This window comes from Littorina saxatilis, linkage group LG4 (assembly GCF_037325665.1).
Source record: "Littorina saxatilis isolate snail1 linkage group LG4, US_GU_Lsax_2.0, whole genome shotgun sequence".
Classification (NCBI taxonomy): domain Eukaryota; kingdom Metazoa; phylum Mollusca; class Gastropoda; order Littorinimorpha; family Littorinidae; genus Littorina; species Littorina saxatilis.
This window is the reverse complement of record NC_090248.1, coordinates 26,795,743-26,806,500: the sequence shown is the minus strand read 5'-3', so window position 1 is coordinate 26,806,500 and position 10,758 is coordinate 26,795,743. Positions and strand designations below refer to the sequence as shown.

The window sequence follows — 10,758 nt, the reverse complement described above, 5'->3', positions numbered from 1 at the left end:
AAATTCCACTCGTGCAAAAAACACGAGTGTACGTTGGAGTTTCAGCCCACGAACGCAGAAGAAGAAGAAGAAGAAGAAAAAGTGTCAGTTTCTCGTAGGTTTCAGAAGTCAATTTCGTGTCAGTGTCGTGCCAGTTTTGACAATCAATTTGCTCGACGGTGTCTCGCGGCCACTTTGAATCATTTTCTAGCTAATTTCATGAGAGGTTCTCGTAAGTTTTGTGCATATCATTCTAATTTATGTCTGTAACGGGTTTGAGCCCACTGCTTAAGGGCAGAATATATCTGCGCAGTTTCAGCGGCACAGACTACGCACTGCATATTATTTCTGCCGCGATAGGGATTATGACGAGTAGGCCCTACTTGGCCTGTTTTCCTTTCATGCAGCGTGTAGCGGGCTGGGATAATCTGCAGTGCGTCGTCGGTCCTGCTGAAGTTACATACATGTGTGAGCATCAACCAAGTGTAGCTGTAGTTGTTTCGGAAGAGACTGTGGTGTAAACGTGGTTAGTAGTCACAGTTTGCAAGGTTATACTCCTTAACCTGACAATGCTGTGATCTCACAAGCACCTTAAAACAAACGATAGGTATTCTTCTTCTTCTTCTTCAGCGTTCGACGGTTGTGTCCCGATAGGTATTTGATTTCTTCTGTAAAAGGAAACAAAACAAAACAAAGTGTATCACACAAAAACAGAACGTCTCACACTGTTTTGACTTCATGAATGTCTTTCATTTCTGTGACGAAAACATCACAGAGAATTATCTGACACTGTTTGGAATGCATACAGTTCGAACGAACTACAGGTCGTCGATTCTTCTCACGAAAACACCACCACAGAGAATTATGTGACACTGTTTTGGCCTCATGCAGCGCAAAGTCACTGGAGGTCTTCCTCTGACGAAAACACCACAGATAAATATCTTCACCACAGATTAATATCTGAAACTTCAGATAAACTTGGCCAAAAAATTATTGCAACAAATTTCAAACCCAAATTAAAGCATTAATCCCCGTGTCATTTCATTAAAACTGTATATGCCAGTTAAGACCGTTCGCTTAACCTCCAGGATCACCTTTTGGATTAAATATTTCTTTTACAGGGATCACGTGACCGCCGCTCAAGTAAGGGTACCCTCAAAATCGACCAGACAAAAACGGAAGAGCGAATTGAAAAATTGACAAGAAATCACAATAGGCAAAACTTTGCAACTTTGACATACGAGAAGAAAGTCAAACCAATTATCTACCCTGAATAGATTGTTTTGTTTTGCTACCTTGCGTATTTCGCTCTTCCGTTTTTGTCTGGTCGATTTTGAGGGTACCCTTACTTGAGCGGCGGTCACGTGATCCTTGTAAAAGAAATATTTAATCTAAAAGGTGATCCTGAAGGATAAGTGAACGGTCTTAACTGGCATATATATACAGTTTTAATTAAATGACACAGGAATTAATGCTTTAATTTGGGTTTGAAATTTGTTGCAATAATTTTTTGGCCAACTTTAGTTCAAGCTGACTGGAGGTCTTTCTCTGACGCAAGCAGAGCAGGCTAAGAATTAAACATGCTGAATATTCTTGGCATAGTATTTTCTCAGTTACCACGTACAACTTGAGGTCACAAACCTTATCCTGAGATCGTTTTGAGCTCAACCGAACTAGAGGTTCAAACTGACTACAGGTCTTCGATCACCCCAGAAAAACACGAGAGCAGGCTTACATGCAAGTAGAGTGCGAAACACGTTGAATTTTCTTGGCACAGTATGAATAGGAGACCTGTCTACTACTTTACTGGTGTCGTGGCATACTCGTTTTTCTATGGTCGATAACGGAGGTGAGAACGCATTGTCAGTCTCGCATAATGTACAGGTGTACGTATAACTAACATGGAGTAAAAGAAGTGCAGGTCGTTTTCTTTTACGTCTGTGTGCTTATGGAAAATGTGTTCGTGAAAAATATACAGCAAGAAAAGTGATAGGAGAAGCAGAAAAGGGAAAGCGAGAAGGAAAAATCCCACCACAAAGCAGTCAGTGAATAGATTTAACGAAAAACGTTTGTGTCGGTCAAAAGCTAGGTTCCAACGCATGCTAATTTTGATATAAGTAAAGCAACGCGTTGGCACATGACAACGCATCGTTTCGTCTCATCAAAACTATCTATTCTGTAAGGTACTCATCACGCACGTTAAAAAAGTAATCAAGCTGATTTAATTTACTCAAATTACTACGGTAACATTACTATAAGTATCTCAGTGACTGTGTTAGTTTTCCGGTGGCCTTCACTGAGTATCAAGCGTGGTTTTCTTCGCTCCAGTTGGCATTAAGCTTCTAATGACTTAATTGTTTTCCTGTTACCTGAAGCCACAAACGGTGCACAAAAACATGCAGTCAGATCCGGTGATAACAAACGTTGTCGGTACATGATCCGGGCAATGCGCGTTTTGAAAGAAACAACAGCAACAACTGACAAGCTTTGTCGTCTACTTGAAACAGCGCAGACGATAAGTAAGAGCAGGGTTTCAGAGTGATTGACAGCTGTGTTTGTTTGTGTGCTGTGGGTGCCATTCTAGAAAAAGTATGGAGTGTCTACTGGGAGTGTAAATCAACACTGTACCAAGAGTGGAGAAAATACAGGTAAGAAGGTTAAGTTTAAAGTGTGTGCGTGTGTCGGTATTTGTGTGTGCGTGTGTCGGTATGTGTGTGTGCGTGTGTGTGTGTGTGTGTGTGTGCCGGTGAATGTGTGTGTGTGTGTGTCGGTATGTGTGTGTGTGTGTGTGCAGTGCGTGCGTGTGTGCGTACGTGTGTGTATGTCACTCTGTGTGTGTCACTCTGTGTGTGTGTGTCACTGTGTGTGTGTCACTCAGTGTGTGTGTGTGTGTGTGTGTGTGTGTGTGTGTGTGTGTGTGTGTGTGTCACTCTGCGTGTGTGTCGGTGTGTGTGTGTGTGTATGTGTGTGTGTATGTCGGTGTGTGTGTGTGTGTGTGTGTGTGTCGGTGTTTGTCCGCAAGTATTCCTTGACTGTGTGCCAATCTAAACCAATGGGACACTCTTAGTGATCGCACAAAAGCGTTCAATCAGGTTCAAAATGTGTCTATCGTAACACAATTGTTATGGTTTGTACGAAGCGTTTAAAAAGTTTATCAAATCGGAACACTTAGCGTTTGATAAACTTTAGTCTTCCATGTTAACAAGAATTGCGTATTTGTTGTTTTGCTTGAACGAAAGGCCTAAGACATATCCTGCCTAAGTTTGTGGTATGCCGGAATGTGAAATTGTTTTTGTTATAAGACATTTGTTAAGCATTAAGAACAAAAAAAACCAAAATCTACCCAGACCCCTTGCTTGCAACATAGATTCAATCTCTGTGAGTAAAACTGACTCTAGGCACCGCTCGACTTCATTCTTCCCTCTAAAATCCAGGCTTACTGCAGAAACAAAATAATGTCAGAGAAACAGGAATCACGTGCTCGCATGGAATTTGTCAATTGGATAGCGCGCCTCTTTACACTGGCATGTGTTGACACAGTTTGCCACGATACAGCAATGTTACACCGTGACCCAGGAGAACCTTGAAATGTATCTGTTTCTCTCTTGCCGACTGATGGTTTTGAGGTTGAAAGAAAAACGGGTGGTTCAAGTTTTTTTTTAAATGAAAGCTGTCTTGGTAGACTTTGAAGAAAGAAAGGTTGGGATTTGGGCGTTGGAAGGGAAGGAGTGACAGAAAGTGTGGATGTCTGCTCTTCAAAAGATCGTTGTTTTAGTTGTCTTTTGAGTTTTTTCTTGTTTTATTTCCTTGCTTTCTTTGCCCTTTCATCATTTTCTCTGTGCGTGTGGGAGAAAAAGAGGTAGACGGTCTTAGCGCCAGTCTTTTTTCTTCTCTTATATTTCTAGCACGCACACACGCACGCACGCACGCACGCTCGCACGCACGCCCACGCACACACACGCCCACACACACTCACACACACACACACACACACACGCGCACACACACACACTCACACACACACGCGCGCACACACACACACACACGCCCACGCACACACACACACACACACACACACACTCACGCCCACGCACACACACACACACATTCACACTCACACACAAACATACACACACACACACACACACACACACACTCACTCTCTATTTCTCCCCTTTTCTTTTAGCTGTCTCTCTTTCAACTCCCAATTACGAGACAAAGCTCATGTCGACGAAAGGAAAAAATTGCACAATGACAAACACATCATTAGAGAGAGAGCGAGAGAGAGAAAGAGAGGAGAGACAGAGAGGAGAGAAAGAGAGTGTGTGTGTGAGAGAGAGAGAGAGAGAGAGAGAGAGAGAGAGAGAGAGAGAGAGAGAGAGAGAGAGAGAGAGAGGGGGGGGGTGAGAGAGAAACACAGACAGAGACAGACACACAGACATACAAGCATAAAGAGAGAGAGAGAGAGAGAGAGAGAGAGAGAGAGAGAGAGAGAGAGAGAGAGAGAGAGAGAGAGAGAGAGAGAGAGAGAGAGGGTGACAGCAATAAATACACAGACAGACAGGCAGGCAGGTAAGACAGACAGGTAGACAGATAGAGCAATATAGGTTGCTTGCAGATCATATGTTTACAGCATTTCAGTTCCATGTTTTTCTTTCGCATGTATGACGCTGATTCCTCGAAGGAATGTGAGCAAGGAAGAGAGAGAGAGAGAGAGAGAGAGAGAGAGAGAGAGAGAGAGAGAGAGAGAGAGAGGGAACGAGAGAGAGAAACACAGACAGAGACAGACACACAGACATACAAGCATAAAGAGAGAGAGAGAGACAGCCAGAGAGGTAGACAGCGAAGAGGACACAGACAGACAGACATGCCGCAGGCAGACAGACAGACAGGTCGACAGATAGAGCAATATAGGTTGCTTGTGGATTATATGTTGACAGCATTTCAGTTCCATGTTTTTCTTTCGCATGTATGACGCTGATTCCTCGAAGGAATGTGAGCAAGGAAGAGAGAGAGAGAGAGAGAGAGAGAGAGAGAGAGAGAGAGAGAGAGAGAGAGAGAGAGAGAGAGAGAGAGGGAACGAGAGAGAAACACACAGACAGACACACAGACATACAAACATAAAGAGAGAGAGAGAGAGAGACAGCCAGAGAGGTAGACAGCGAAGAGGACACAGACAGACAGACATGCTGCAGGCAGACAGACAGACAGGTCGACAGATAGAGCAATATAGGTTGCTTGCAGATTATATGTTGACAGCATTTCAGTTCCATGTTTTTCTTTCGCATGTATGACGCAAATTCCTCGAAGGAATTGTGCAATTCATTCTGACTAAGGAGAACATGTAGACTTTCAAGATGGGGAGATACGTGTTTTTTTTAAAGCAGGCGCCGCGTTTAACTGGGACTCAACTGTGAAACCTGTCAACATTTTCTTATAATACGCCTGGTAAGTTAGGATATTCAGATGAGCAGGTCATTAAATGATTACAGTAATAGTTTTCTTATTTTACAAATTATTCGGCGGAATTTGACGCTACCATCAATTTTAAAGTGGAAGTTGGTGTGTGTGTGAGTGAGGGAGTGTGTGTGTGTGTGTGTGTGTGTGTGTGTGTATGTGTGTGTATGTGTGTGCGCGCGCGCGCGCGTGTGTGTGTGTGTGTGTGTGTGTGTGTGTGTTCGTGTGCGTGTGTACATGCGTGTGCGTGCTTGTGTGTGTGCATGCTTGTGTGTGTGCATGCTTGCGTGCCGTGCGCTCGTGCGTGCGTGCGTGCGTGCGTGCGCCCGCTCACGAGTAAACAATAAACAACATCAAACAACAACGGTGACGCCAGCTGCGCTTGCTTGCCGACATAGTCATTATCATTTAATAAAGGAATTAATAATATCCTAAGAGGGTTTCAAAAAAAAAGTATAAGAATAACTGCCGGATTAGTACTTATTTTCTGTTGTCAATGTCCATTTTAACGTTCCAGATTCCTCTGTTACCACCTACATATATATGCCATGACCCCTGCTCCGTGCTCTATCACGGCAGATCAAAACACAACTAGTCCTCAAGACACAAAGCCTAAGAGTATGCAGCTGCTCTGGCCTTTGTATGGCTTTGAATCTACACAAAATATCTTAAACGAAAAAGTGTGACAGCCAAAACCACTCGAGTAAGTAGCGACTTTTCTTCATATCACGTCCGGGAGTCTTAGATAAATAGACTCAGTGTCAGAAAGTGATTTGGAAAAGCTTTCTCGTTCGTGAGAAAAGATAAACACTAACAGCTGGTTCGATCTGAAGTTATCAATATTCGTAGGGTCAGCTTAAAGTGTGGTGTACTTTCAACAGGTTTACTTTGTGCACATTTAAAGATACCCACCATTACAGAATAAAATACAGCCTAGGCCTAAAAAAAAAAAATAGGTGTGGTTACAGTAACCCGACCTACCCTATTTTTAGGGGCCGACCCTATAACTTTTTATTACATTTGTCAAAAAAACAAAAACACACACAAGTAAACGAGTGCAGAAAACGCAATGAAAGCGAAAGCGCCCGAGTCGCACACTTATTTCCCTGTCAAGTAGGTTTAATTTGTACACATTAGAAAAAAAATTAAAAAAACAAAAAGGGATTGCCTACCTTCCTACTCTATTTTTTTTGGCTATGTTACCGTAACCACACCTATTTTTTTTGTGGCCCTATTGCATTGCCCAGTGAAACCAGGGATATGTCTTAAAAAGGCACAGCTAGTAAGCCCCCCGTAAATCATCACAGATACTGTCAGGCTTTTACACACAGTACAAACACCCTTCCATTTGAACGCTCACCGAACGGGAACATCCTGGCTGCTTTCCGTCGAGAGTGAGACATGTTCAAAGAATTAATTTTCGTGGACCGTCTGATCTACAATCAGGCGCCTCGTTTTGGCGCTAGCTAGAACTAACTTTTAAAATGTAAATAATAAATTGACAGCTTGTAACACAAACATTCTTAAATCATACAAGATTTCTTTTTTCATCAAGGCAAGATCAGTACAATTTGAAGTTTTGAAAGTTTCAAAAAAGATAGCGCGGAAGCAGGGTCACGTAAGGTCGTGTCTCAAAGCAGACGATTTTTCTGCATAGCGCTCGCTTTCTTTGAAGCCAGCAGCCGCCGACAAGTTCGTGTGACTCGCAGCCGTTTGTTTGTTTGTTTGTTTGTTTGCTTAACGCCCAGCCGACCACGAAGGGCCATATCAGGGCGGTGCTTAGACATATAACGTGCGCCACACACAAGACAGGAGTCGCAGCACAGACTTCATGTCTCACCCAGTCACATTATTCTGACACTGGACCAACCAGTCCTAGCACTAACCCCATAATGCCAGACGCCAGGCGGAGCAGCCACTAGATTGCCAATTTTAAAGTCTTAGGTATGACCCGGCCGGGGTTCGAACCCACGACCTCCCGATCACGGGGCGGACGCCTTACCACTAGGCCAACCGTGCCGGTCGCAGCCATTTGTTGCGGGTTTTAGAATCAGAGGTACATAATAACGTGCTATTTAGTGTGGTTACCGTGCCAAAAATCATGCTTCAACCCACCAGTTTTTGCAACAAATTTTTTTTGCGGGAATGTTCTCAAAACAGTCCGGTTAGTGCCCAGTGCAAAATCTAAGTTTCAAACTATCGGCACAATCAAGAAATTTGCATATTAGTGACATCATACATTAGTGGAGGAAGACACTGTTTTGTTCTCCAAGATAAGCCTATCATGTTGCATCTCGTTAGAAAGATCTCGGCTCAGAGGACTCAGAAATGCAGCTATTTAATATCTATGACGGCAGTAGTTGACACAAAATGCGTTGAAAATAGAATCCGAGTGCTTTTTCGCATAAACACACACACACACACACACACACTCACACACACACACACACACACACACACACACACACACTCACACACACACACACACACACACACACACACACACACACACTCACACACACACACACACACACACACACAGAAAAATACACGCATGTGCTTTCAAGCACACGCACACTCTTTTATATTCTCTCACCTCTGCTTCTCAATATGCCTCGCCTTATTCAGTAAAGCCGGACGGGGAATTGGAGCAACTGGCACCACGACACTCTCCACACCCAGGCGAATAAACGAGTCCGTGTTTACGACAGCTGCATCTTCTTGTGTCACAGTCAGTCTTGCATGCACACCGAATCACTTTTAGAAGAGCTGGTGGTAGGTCCGATGTGCTTTGGCAGCATTTGGGGCATGCATAGTGCATCATACAGGCCAGTTTCCGCCATGAGATGTCCTATACAAGCGAGAAAACTCATCTCCATGACTGTGGAAGGGACCAAGCAGAAGAACTACAGAACGTAGCTCACTGAAAGCTGCTTCTGCTGATATGATGCTGAGGGCCTTCCACCACAGGGGCTGATCAAAAGGTGACTACAGGGGTTTTGTTGTATCGCCTAGCTTCAGCAGAAAGAAACAACAGCGTTGAATAGATACAAGTTTTGTCACTGGGTTTGAGATCAATCATCGGCAAGAAGACAATAGATGACTGACCTGGAAAGTCACCGTTGTGGACGGCCTGCATTACTCCTGACCAGAACGGTCTCTGAGGACTGAGCAGCCATGCTGACTTCCATAGGACTTCAACTTCTTTGGTAGGGTATTCAACTAGGACTGTCCTTAACTTCTCATAGGTGAGACTTGTCACTTGCCAGGCCTTCACATCTCTCATCGTAGAAACTGATTTTGACACGGGCTTTCTTCATGACCTCCTCCAGCCTAACCTCTGTTTTCCGAGCGATGGACGACCTATTTTTGATGAACGGGGTTATGGAAGCAATCATGCCCATTCCATGGAAGGTATTCAGGCCATCAATTGTTCCAGTGTTATGATCGACATTGTCTGCCATGTACTGCATGAAATGTTCATCTGTGGCTGGCACGATTATCTCCTGGGTGGCAGCCGCACTCATTTCGTACGTCTTTACTTCTCTGTAAGAGGAGCTGAATCCAAGGGAGTACAGCGTGTCAATTAGGAAATTGGAACCAAAACAGTGGTGCATCTGAACTCCAAGACCAATCTGCAGTGGAGCAATTAAAATTCTTGGGCGAGCTGCTTGCATAATTGCTTGGCCGATTGAAGCAACCTTCACATCAGTGTCCTTTCCACTGAAGATCTCTCCGAGGAAAGTTTGCAAGGATTTTGGCACAAAATCAAGGTTTGCCGTAATTGAGAAAGTGCTGTCTGGACTTGGGTATTCTTTTCTGCTGGTGTTTATCTTCTTAATGTCACTTTTGATAAGTTCAGCAGCAGCTCTGATGATGTTGTCTTTTTAAGTTTCTTTGTGGGTCGTCTCAGATGTCGAATAAAAGGAATGAAGAATAGACCATGTAGTCCTCTGAAATGTTACCACGTTTGCTTTCCCATCCATTTCTGTGATGATAATTTCATCACCAAAATGTTTCTTTAATTCTTCTTTTATCTTTGAGTGACTATAATATAACAGTCACCACCAGTAAACTTTCATTTTTCTGATGAGGTCGATGATGGTGACTTCTGTATCGTTTTTTTGCAGATAATTGACAACTTTTCTGAACGCTTCTGCTCTTTTTTCATCGACTGGTCTTCCTTGTTTTGGTCTTTTGTTGTCAGTGTCTGATGCAAAGCACTTTGGAAGTTTCCTTTTTGTTCTAAAATTGGTGCTGCATGATTGGTGGTAGAAAGCATCAGCTGCTGGAAGGTCCGATACGAATTCTATCCTGCCTTTTACCTTTTCAGCCCATTCGTCTGCTCTTTCAGCACAGATTCTATAGACGGTCTTCTGAAAATCTAAAGTGCGAACAGGAAGTACTGTTGGACCTCGTTTTGAAACAAGTTCTGCATGCATGCCACAAAATAAACAACATTTCCTGAAATCAAAGGGCTTATTCTTTGACCGCAGTCCTTGGTTCAATTTGCAGCAGTTTCTTCATCTTTTTTCCCCCGAAGGTAGGCTGCTATGTTGTGCTTGTTCGTATATGAACTGCGACAACGTACATGCACAGCCTGCCCCTCTGCAACAACAATTGAATCACCACGCTCGGTACTGACTCTGTGTATGGTGTCTCTTCCCTTCTGTTGCGGAATGACGATCTGCTCCCCTGAATAAAGGCTGCCTCCACACAGGATACACAACTGCTCCATGATCTGGAAAAAAAATACATTTATAACATAAACTTAAATAAAGCAGTTGGATTGACACTGTGTGTACAATTATCCAGACGCTAATTAACGCAAACATATTTGTGGGTACAATAGCCAAATGTTGTCTTTAAGTAGTACAGCATATTTTATTATATAATATCCTGAATACAGTGAAACACCCTTATTAAGACCCTCCATTTCAAGACCTGGTTTTCTCAGATTATTTTGTTGGTCTTAAGAAAGGGGGTTCCACTGAAACATGATTTATTGAAAATATAAATATATACGGGATTTGTTTTATTAAGCCTTTTTTATGAAAACCTTTTTTTTTTTTTTTAGCCTTTAATAGAAATTGCTGATATGTCAAACCTACCTCATTCTTGTATCATTCGCAGTAGTCACTGGTGTAGAGCAAGGATTTCGCTCAGAAAGCAGGTGACTGTAGAAAAAAATGATAACATTAATGATTTACGCATCAAATAAAGGCTATCGTGATAGCATTCCATCAGAGAAGTGCCTAAAGTGTCAGTAATGGCGACAATAACATAAAAAACATAAATAAAACATCACCGAACAGTGCAACA

General features: G+C 43.0%; 1 protein-coding gene across 1 annotated transcript in view; it reads left to right on the top strand.

The window, feature by feature from the left end:
• Nucleotides 1-10,758, top strand: part of LOC138964347 (globin-like) — a 109,700-nt gene that overhangs the window by 1,253 nt on the left and 97,689 nt on the right. The window contains exon 2 of the mRNA XM_070336275.1: nucleotides 2,355-2,627. The gene's annotated coding sequence lies outside the window, so the exon portion shown is untranslated. The remainder of the gene's footprint in view (nucleotides 1-2,354; nucleotides 2,628-10,758) is intronic.